This window comes from Psammomys obesus, unplaced genomic scaffold, assembly GCF_907164565.1.
Source record: "Psammomys obesus unplaced genomic scaffold, mPsaObe1.curated_primary_1811, whole genome shotgun sequence".
NCBI lineage: Eukaryota > Metazoa > Chordata > Mammalia > Rodentia > Muridae > Psammomys > Psammomys obesus.
In genome coordinates, this window is record NW_026596134.1 from 20348261 (window position 1) to 20359278 (window position 11018).

General features: G+C 39.7%; 1 non-coding gene across 1 annotated transcript; it reads right to left on the reverse strand.

Moving 5' to 3' along the window:
• Positions 1-1096: 1096 nt before the first annotated feature.
• LOC129666256 (small nucleolar RNA SNORA17) lies at positions 1097-1228 on the reverse strand. The gene has a single exon (XR_008718542.1). It is a non-coding gene; the product is annotated as a small nucleolar RNA SNORA17 (small nucleolar RNA).
• Positions 1229-11018: the final 9790 nt, after the last annotated feature.

The following is an 11018-nucleotide window of genomic DNA, read 5'->3' on the forward strand; positions in this document are numbered from 1 at the left end:
GCTCTCCCATGCTCACACCCCCGGAGCCAGCTCACCTGCACAGCTGCCACCAGGGTCAGCTCTAATGTGCTGCCCAGGATGTGTAGGACTCATTCTCCTGAGTTCTGCAGATTGTGAGGTGCAGGGACAGCTCTCCTGCTCTCATGAGCCCAAGGCCAGTTCTTTAGCCTGCCACAGTTGGTGAGGGCTGATGGGAGAGGAAGGTATTGCTCCCTCATCCGTGCCACCACAGGGGCATATGTGGTAGGGCCAGCTCTCCCATGCTTGCATCCTTGGGTCTGGCACACCCACAACTCCCGCAACGTGCAAGGCCTCACTCTACTGAGTACTGCAGCTGGCTAGGGGCTGGGTCAACTCTTCTGCTCTCCTTCCCCCAAGGCTGGTTCTCCCATGATGCCCAAGTGAAAGGTGGGGCCAGTTCTGCACAGCTCTCAGACATCAACATGTCCCCGAGTGGCAGCCCAGACCCGGGACATCTGTCTGGCCTTGGTGGTAACAGAGCCCTGCTGCTGCGGGGCCATGGAACCAGATGTGGCCCTCCGTGCCAGCACAGGCCAGGACCCTACCATGGCCCCAGGCGTCATCGTTTGCTACTCACATCAGGCTGTTCCTCATTCCTCCGAGTCCTCAGGTCCTTTCTTCTTTGTTCTCACATTCTTATGTTTCTCACTCTTTTCCATTTCTCTACCACTTACTTGCACCTCTTAATGGTGCTGGTGGTCTCTTAGTGTCTGCTGTGACATCGAGTGGTCTCTGGAGTGCCATGTCCAGCTTGCACATTATGGCGCAGGGCAGCGGTGGTCTCAGGTGTGGCCTGCCCCCTTAGGCCTGCTGAGCACCGGACTGGTGGTCATCTCAGGCTAGCCTCTTTGTCTGGGGCCCATGGCTCTCGTCTGGTGGTCATCTTACCTGGTTCACCTGATGGTCCCATGCAAAAGTCTGGCTCAGGCTTAACTACTGCCCTGGATCCACGGTCCCGGGTGGGGCTCCTCTGGTCTCTGGCTTGCTCCCTGTCCTAGTTTGCTCCCTGTCTTAGCAGCCCATCTAGGCTTGCCTGTCACCGGTCTAGTCATGTCAGGCTCACTTTTCCTCAAGGAATGTCAGACCACTAGTCATTCAGATGTTCGTAGATCAGAACACTGAGGATAGACACAGCCTCTCTCCCCTCTGCCGCCCACTGACACACACATGACACGGCAGCCTCACCTGCAATGCCTCTAGGGGCAGGGAGATTGCATTTTTGAAATTACAGGAAATCCCACAGCATGTTTTTCTAGTTTCCGTATGAAAATATGAGTCTTAAAAGACAACACTAACATTTAATTATGAATATAGATTTCACAATCAATTCTCTGTAATTGAATATTTTGTCTTATTTTTGGAGTGGCAACCATTGTCTACTTACTAGTCTTTTCCTTCAAAACCAGTTGTTTCATTTCTCTAAAAGTCACCGTCACATGCACACACATACATACATGTACTCAATCTTCTACACATGAGGTGTGTGTAGTGTGTATAAGAGTGTGTATCCACGGCATTGTTCTGATGACAAAGAGCATGCATGCTAAGTATGTACGAGGGAGACGATACAGGCTCGGTTAGCTCTTCTGCCTGCAATTTTTAGCAGTTTTCTTTTTTAATTCCTCTCTGGCTGAGTCCATTTTCCTTCTCTTTCAAAATGACGCCAGAGGTAGGGTTGTAGCTCCAGGATAGGGTACTGACTTCGAATGTGTGAGGATGTAAGTTTGATTCCCAGTTCTGTAAAGGTAGAGTGAGATCATATTTGCTCCTCAGAATCTGAAGATTATCAGGTGACATCATTTGTTGTTGCCACAATGAATTAGATTGTCAGTCAGTATTCGTATGGCTTTTTTTCCCTTTCTTTTCTTTTTCTTTCTTTCTTTCTTTCTTTTTTTCTTTCTTTCTTTCTTTCTTTCTTTCTTTCTTTTTTTTTTTTTTGTCTCATCAAACTATTTAGAGCAGAGATCAAGCTGTTCATCAGTGCAATCCTGACTCCTGGGTGAGCACGCTGTCCTCTCCTACCATGAGAATATGAACACTGAGATGAAAACCCTTTTGTCGTGACAAGGAGAAGCCAAGAAGTTGATGTGGAAAATGGTGTTCACTTCTAGACTTGGAGGTTAAAATGTGATCATTTGTAAAGTACACAACAGACTGCCAAGTGCTTACAAATACTGAATAAATAGAGCTGTACCAGTTGTTCCTGGCTTTTTATTTTTTTCTAAACAGATTCCATTCCAGGTTTGTTTCAAGTCAGACCTGAGGTTCAAAACTTGAAGTAAGGGGGTGATAGTCAGAGCGAGGTGGAAATGGCCAGTGTCACCAAAGAGACGGACAGGCATAACATTACCATACAGGTAGTACTAACAGTCTTTGTTTTTTTTATGGGCAGTGAGTCCAGTTAGTCAAGTTTATTTATAGACTACCATTAGCTTTTTTTTCTTTTCTTTGTAGGTGGGTGATGTAAATTAGAAAACTTTATTTTTCCAAGAATGATAAGATTTGGGCATCAGGAGCCATCTGTTATTGTATAAATGTGAAAACTTACTCCTCTCTGGCTCATGACTTAGTTCTCGCTATCTAGGAGGTTCCATATTGGGAAGCTTCAGAACCGTCAGAAGATAGGAGCTGGCTGAAATCATCCCTAGAAGATGGTCATTTGAGGCAGTAGCCTCGTTCTGGTTCTGGTCCCATTTCCTCTGATTCTTAATCTGCTGTGGTGTGAGTGACCTCTTCCACATGCCATTAGGGTCATTAACTCTGCCATACATTCCCAGCTATGATGGAATGAGATCTCTGAGTCTATGAGCCAAAGTGAAATGTTCTCCTCTTGTTTGAGTCTGGTATTTTGTTTGCAAATGCAAGTAAATGGTATATGGTCCTAAGGCAATCTGAAATCTTCTGTAATTTAACACAGGCAACTGTGGAACTTCCCAGAACTGAGGATTCTGGGAAGATTCTGGAAAAGAAAAGAGTCAGTGAAGTTGGGTAGGATGTCGTGGTACAGATTTAGAAAAGGAGTATCTGATAGAAACTTGTAAAAATTTTAAAAATGTAGTAGAAAATGCAATTTAAATAATTTAGGACACACTCTAACTAGACAAGACTCTTAGTGGAGGGAGGAGAACACCAACCCACCCACAAATACTTTGACCCAAAACTTAGGGACAAAGATAGGACAGATAGAGCAGAGATTGAGGGAATGTCCAATCAATGCCTGGCCCAACCCATGACCTACCCCATGGAAGAGAGTCAAGCCCTATCACTATTTTTTTTCAATTTTTTTTAATTTTATTTTTTTCTTATCAGTTACATTTTATTAACTCTGTATCCCAGCCGTGTCCCGATCCCTCATTCCCTCCCAGTCTCTCCCTCCCTCCCTCATCTCCACCATGCCCCTTTCCAAGTCCACTGATAAAGGGAACCTCCTCCCCATTCATCTGATCCTGTTTTATCAGGTTATCTTCAGGACTGGCTGCAAAGCTCTCCTCTGTGGCCTAACAGGACTGCTCCTCCCCTGGGGGGTGGGGAGGCCAAAGAGCCAGTCATTGAGTTCCTGTTAGAAATAGTCCTTGTTCCCCTCACTATGGGAAACCAATTGGTTACTGAGCTACCACAGGCTACATCTGAGCAGAGGTTCTAGGTTATATCCATACATGGTCCTTGGTTGAATGTCAGTCTCAGAAAAGACCCTGTGCCCAGATATATTTGGTCCTTGTGGAGCTCCTATCCTTTCCCCATCAGATTCCCCTTCTTTCTTATGATTCCCTGTACTTTGCCAAAGGTTTGGTCATGAGTCTTTGCTTTGAAAACACTGCTAGTTAGAGTCTTTCAAATGCGCTGAGTAGACTCCTGTCATATGTTCAATGCACATCCCATCTGTCTTTCTAAATGAGGATTGATCATCTTACCCCATGTCTGCTCTCTTGATTATCTTTTTTAGGTGTACAGATTTCATTATGTTTATCACATCTTATAGATCTATATAAGTGAGTATATAGCGTGTTTGTCTTTCTCCTTCTGGGATATTTCACTGAGGATGATCTTTTCTAGATCCCACCATTTGCCTGCAAGCCCTATCACTATTAATGATCCTCTGCAATGCCTGCAGACAGGAGCCTATCAGAGCTGTCCTTTTAGAGGCTCCACCCAGCAACAGTTTGAAACAGATGCTGAGACTCACAGCCAAACATTGGATGAGTCATAGGGAGTCTAGTGGAAAAGTGGGGGAAAGGATAAAACAATCGAGAGGTGAAAAGAGCTCCACAAGAAGACCATCAGAGCCAACTAATAACCAGGGCCCAGAGGGGGTTATGGAGTCTGAAGCACCAACCAAGGACCATGCATGGACTGACCTAGGTCCTCTACATATATGTAACAGATGGTCAGCTGAGGCCTCATGTGGGTCCACTACTAAGGGAAGCGGGGGCTGCCTCTGACATGGACTCTGTTGCTTGCTTCCTGATCACTTCCCCCTGACAGGACTGCCTTACTAGGCCACAGGGGAAGAGGACTAACTCAGTCCACATGCTGACTAGATGAGCTGGGGTGGGTGGGTAGGGGGTCTCCCCTTTTCTGAGGAATATGGGAAGGGAGATGGGGAAAGGTGGGTGGGTCTGGAAGGAAAGGAGAGAGAGGGATACAATGAGGATGTAAAGTGAATAAACAGCTTAATTAAAATAAATTATATCCTTTATCTTCCCTTTAATTTTCTCAATAAAACTTTAGTTTACCTATGTTTTTGTGTGGATGATGCTATGTATAGTGTCCCTCCAAATTCATGTGTTGCAACTAACTCACAGTGTAGTTTGATCCTTGACCCACAGTTGCTCTGAACAGGAACACAGCTAGTGCTACAGTATGCCAAAAGAAGGATGGTCATTGATAAATGTTTATTCACTCTCGTTCACAAGGCAGTAATTTGTAACAGCCAACAAAGGTTTTAGGTGTTTTAATTCATGTTTTCATTGCAAACAATCAGCTAATATCAAATAGGATTTGATATTGATAGTAACAATTAGAATTGACAAACTCTTACAGGAAATTGAAAAAACTTTAAAAATTGTCATTGGTTAACAAGTAAGAGGTTAACCAATGACACAATATTTTGTTAAGACACAATATTTATATATTGGTAAACTGATCATTTTCCAAATGTTAACCAAATTGTCATTGGTTAACAAGTAAGACGTTAACCTATGACACAATAGTTTGTTAAGACACAATATTTATATATTGGTAAACTGATCATTTTCTCCAAACCAAGTATTTATACTACAAGCAGTATGGCTATGTTAGATTCTTAGCGTAAGCTTTTAAATTCAATTTGCACATCACTTTAAGTTGCAGCTCACAGAGGAGGGTGTCAGAGGACTTCTGAAATATTTATTGGATAAAAACCATAAAACACCCATTCCCTGTAGTTGGCTTCATATTCCCATGAACCCCCAAACTAGGAAATGCCAACTGACTTGAAAAAGCAATAATTGCCACATCTTTGTCAATGCTTTTTTTCTTAGTGCTAAGGATCATAGCTACTGTTTTGTATTAATGAATGGCTTCTAAACCAAAAATATGATCTTGCTCACATAACAAACACACTCAGGACTTCAAAATAATAATAGATAATAATTTATACTTTGTGTAAATGTCTTTACTGAACATAATGACCATTAGTTAAACATTTGTGGGGTATCTAAGGGGGTTATGGGGAAGTTTCCTTTAACCTTTTCAATTCATAGTACTTGTTGCTTTGGAAAGATCTTTAAAGTAACTGTTGGTATTATAAAGGATAATCAGAGGCTAAACAAAGCTAAAGACCCAGGGGGCAGCCAATATACAGTTGCTTCAGTAAATAAAACATAAATCAGAAGGATTATTCAATAAGGCATTTCTTTTATTTTTAAGTGGAATTTAAAAATTCCTCTAGCAAGAGCTAGCTCATAATTAATAGGACCATTTATTAAGGGTAGATGGCCTGATCAAGGACTGTAGCACATTTATTCATCCTCAAAGCCAAGAGAAATGCTTTTGAAAGTAGGCAGAGGGATGAATAGATTTTCTTGAGCTATTGTGTGGTCTCATATTACTTGATTGCTCTATTGTAGAATACTAACCACAACAAAGACAACATATGACTTATTTTTCAAAGAGGCAAAGAAAAGAGTCTTAATTTTGCAGAGTTCACAGCTTCTATTGTTCCCTTACAGTTATTTTCAGCAATTTTTTAATACATTGAAATGGCCACACACAGTAAGAATAATCTTGACATAGCATTTTTGGGAATTGGCTTCATAATTCTATACTATTACACACACATTGTCCTATTTGAAGGAATTTTGCCATTATATCACACATAATAGAGTAATATAAGAGCTACACTTCAAGTAGTTGACACGAACTTATATTTTGCAGGTATTAAATTAAAAGCACATGAATTTTGCTTCTACAGTTATGTGTTTATATTTAGAGCCAGTTAAATCTTTATATCATTAATACTCTTTAAGGACCTAACTAATTTACCCATTGATAAACAGTATTTTTGAAAATCCTAATTACTTTCTTCAATTCCTACATTTCACATTTAATTGCTTTTACCAATAATATACATATATCTGCTATTTACTACTAATGCAATTATGACCTCAACTTCTCCTCAAGTCTAGAAATAACTAGATGTCTACTGAATAATTATAATTATAATATTCAAAGAAGCCAAAACAATTCAATGGAAAAAGACAGCATCTTCAACAAATGGTGCTGGTCCAACTGGATGTCCACATGCAGAAAAATGAAAATAGACCCATATTTATCACCCTGCACAAAACTAAAGTCCAAGTGGATCAAAGACCTTAACATAAAACCAGGCACACTAAATCTGTTAGAAGAAAAAGTGGGGAACAGCCTAGAACTCATTGGCACAGGAGACAACTTCCTGAACAGAACACCAACAGCACAGGCTCTAAGAGCAACAATCAATAAATGGGACCTCATGAAACTGAAAAGCTTCTGTAAAGCAAAAGACACTGTTGTCAGAACAAAACAACAACCTAAAGACTGGGAAAGGATCTTCAACAACCCTATATCTGACAGAGGGCTAATATCCAGAATATATAAAGAACTAAAGAAGTTAAAAAGGAACAAAACAAGTAATCCAATTAAAAAATGGGGTACGGAGCTAAACAGAGAATTCTCTGTAGAGGAATATAGAATGACAGAGAAACCTTTAAAGAAATATTCAATGTCTTTAGCCATCAGGGAGATGCTGAGATTTCACCTTACACACATCAAAATGGCTAAGATCAAAAACTCAGGTTGGAGAAGTTGTGGAGAAAGGGGAACTCTCCTCCATTGCTGGTGGGAATGTAAACTTGCACAACCAGTTTGGAAATCAATCTGGTGCTTTCTCAGACAATTAGGAATAGCACTTCCTGGAGATCCAGCTAAACCACTTCTAGGCATATATCCAAAAGATGCTTAAGTACAAAACAAGGACATTTGTTCAACCATGTTCGTAGCAGCTTTATTTGTAATAGCCAGAATCTGGAAACAACCCAGATGTCCCTCAACTGAGGAAAGTATACAGAAATTGTGGTACATCTACACAGTGGAATACTACTCAGCAATTAAAAACAAGGAAATCATAAAATTTACAAGCAAATGGTGGGAACTAGAAAAGACCAACCTGAGTGAGGTAACCCAGAAGCAGAAACACACACACGGTATATTCTCATTTATAGGTAGATACTAGACCTATAAGATAGGATAAACATACTAAAATCTGTACACCCAAAGAAACTAAACAAGAAGGAGGACCCAGGGTAAGATGATCAATCCTCACTTAGAAAGACAAATGAGATGGACATTGGAAGAAGGAGAAAACAAGAAACAGGACAGAAGCTACCACAGAGGGCCTCTGAAAGACTCTACCTAGCAGTGTATCAAAACAGATGCTAAGACTCATAACCAAACTTTGGGCATAATGCAGGGAATTATATGAAAGAAGGAGGAGTTAGTAAAACTTGGAGAGGACAGGAGCTCCACAAGGAGAGCAACAGAACCAAAATATCTGGGCACAGGGGTCTTTTCTGAGAGTTTCTCCAACCAAGGTCCATTCATGGATATAACCTAGAACCCCTGCTCAGATGTAGCCCATGGCAGTTCAGTATCCAAACTGGGTTCTTAGTAAGGGTAACAGGGGCTGTCTCTGACATGAACTCAGTGGCTGGCTCTTTGACCATCCCTGCCCTGAAGGAGGATCAGCCTTGTCAGGCCACAGAGGAGGACATTGTAGCCAGTCCTGATGAGACCTGATAAGCTAGGGTAAGATGGAAGGGGAGGACATCCTCCCCTATCAGTAGACTTAGAGAGAGGCATGGGAGGAGATGAGGGAGGTTGGGAAGAAATGAGGGAAGGGGTTATAGCTGGGATACAAAGCGAATACAATGTAATTAATGTAAAAAAATAAAAATTTAATTAAAAATTATAAAAAGTATTCAATGTTAAAGTCTTACATATTCACCAAAATCAACATAAAAATCAAATCTGGCTTTATCTTAGGAAACTGACAAACTGATCCTAAAATTTATATGGAGACATCAGAGGCCTATACTAGTTAAAGCAATCTTAAGAAAGATATAGGAGCTTACTGTTCTCATAGTTGCCTATTTTAAACCCACTAGTGAAATGTAATAATCAAGCCAGGATGGTATTGACATAGATAAATGTATATAGATCAGAGTAACAGCATTAAGCATTTAGAAATATGTTTCAGAGTTCTGTTCATTTAATTTTGACAAAGAGAGCAAGTCAATTCAATGGAGCAAAAATAATCTTTTTAAAAGAAATGGTGCATGTATAACTTGATATTCATGTGAAAATATGGATTTAAACACATGTATAATGTGATATGCACTATAAAAACAAGCGAATTGCAGATCCAAGTGTAAGATCTAAAAGTAAAACAAGCCTAAATCCCTGTGGCATTGGGTTGGCTATGGTTTCCTAGGCATGACATCGGAAGCATAGTGACAAACCAGAATATTGGCAAATTAAACTTTAGCATCAGTTAGGACTGTCATGTTGAAAGAGAACCAGCAACAGATAGCCACAGAATGGGAGAGACTATTCATCTGTCATATAACTGGAAAGGAACTTGAATATAGACTATATGAAGAACTCTTACAATTCAATAAGCAACCTAATTAAAAACTTTGCAAAGGATCTGAATAGGCAGGTCTTTGGAAGAAATATGGAAATGATGAAAAAAAAAACACAGGAAAAGATGCTTAACACCATTTAGTTGCTAGGGAAATACAAGTGAAAACCACAATGAAATACTACTTCACACTCACTGAATGGCTGTAATAGTGAAGGCAGACACAGATGTTAGTGAGCACATGAGAAGTTAGAACTGAAATTCTGGTTGGTTTGCAACACTTTCAGTCATTCTGGAAAAGTTTCAGTTGCTCAAAAGGTTAAGTATGGAGCTATTACAGGGCCCCCAATTTTCATTCTAAATAGTGCATGATATGTAAAAAAAAAAATGAACATTTCACATAACTACTCACACACAAGTTTTTATAAAAGTATTATTTATAGCAGGTAAAAGGGGAGAAAAAAATCTGAGTATGTATCAATAAATTAATTTAAAAACTAATTATGATGTAGCCAAATACAGAAATACTTTTCAGTATAATTTCTAAAGCAGGTATTGGGGAGATGGCTCACTGGTTCTGAATGTTTGCTGTTCTTGAAAAGGACTGGAGCTTGTTTCCTAACATCCATGTTGGGGAGTTCACAGCTACATGCAACTCCAGCTGCAGGAGATACTCTATTCTGGCCTCTTTGGGCACTTACATTCACAAAGGCACACACAGCACATACGCAAATACACAGAATAAATCTTAAAAGCAAAAATGCCATAACATGGATGCAATTCAAATGTAGCACAAATTATTAAAAAGAAGCCTGTCACAAAACATTCTGAGTTCTATTTATATGAAATGTTCAGAATGTACTAATCAATCAAAACACAAAAGCAGATTAGTGATTGCCTGGGGACGGGGGAGGAGAATGAAGGTACCTGCTGAAGGCATGAAGTCTCTTTGTGCATGGATAAAAGTTCTAAAATTAGATAATGGTGATGACTGCACAGTTCTGTAAGTATACTAAAATCTTCTAAATTATATGCTTCACAGAATTGAACTGTGTAATGCAAGTTCTGTATCAATAGCTCTGCTAAGCATGAGATCATCTCTGAAATATCATCTAAGAGGCATGTCTTTTTCAGGCTTGTTATTTCTAATGATTTTAGCATGTGCTGCATATATTCTCCCTGTGTAGTCAATATTAATCTAATTTTGTATGCATTTTTCTCTTTTTTGTTTTGTCTGTGCTTTTCTTCCAAGTTATTCCATCTATAACATTAGAGTTCTATGGTAGCAAACTTTGGGAATCTAGATAATATAACTAGACCTTCTCATAATTGAAGAACCATTAGTGTAAGTTATTAACTATTAATTTTAGATAATTAATTAATTAAATTGATTTTGAAAGAGGGTCTTATTCTCTAGTCCAAGTTGACATTGAAGTTGTGAGAATCCTTTTTTCTCACTCTCCCAAGTTCTGGGACTACAGATTGGAGCCACCTTCATTGCCTAGCTGAAATCATTTCAGTTTAATGTCTACTAAACACCCAGTGCCACTTCCGTGTTTATGCTATATATTTGCAAGGTGTATTTGACAATTATAAATCATAACTTCACACTGAAAGACCTCAGATAAATGGTGTCTTTTTGAGTCTTGACATTTCTTATTAAATTCAGAGAAAATTTTCTTTTTAAGATGGCAGAGAAGAAATTGAATTTATTTCACCCGGGGAAAGAAAGCTCAACAAAGCTATTATAGTGCTTGCAGTATCTTGGTTATGTAGCATCCCCTGGTTTCTGAGACACGTGTGTGTGTGTGTGTGTGTGTGTGTGTGTGTGTGTGTGTGT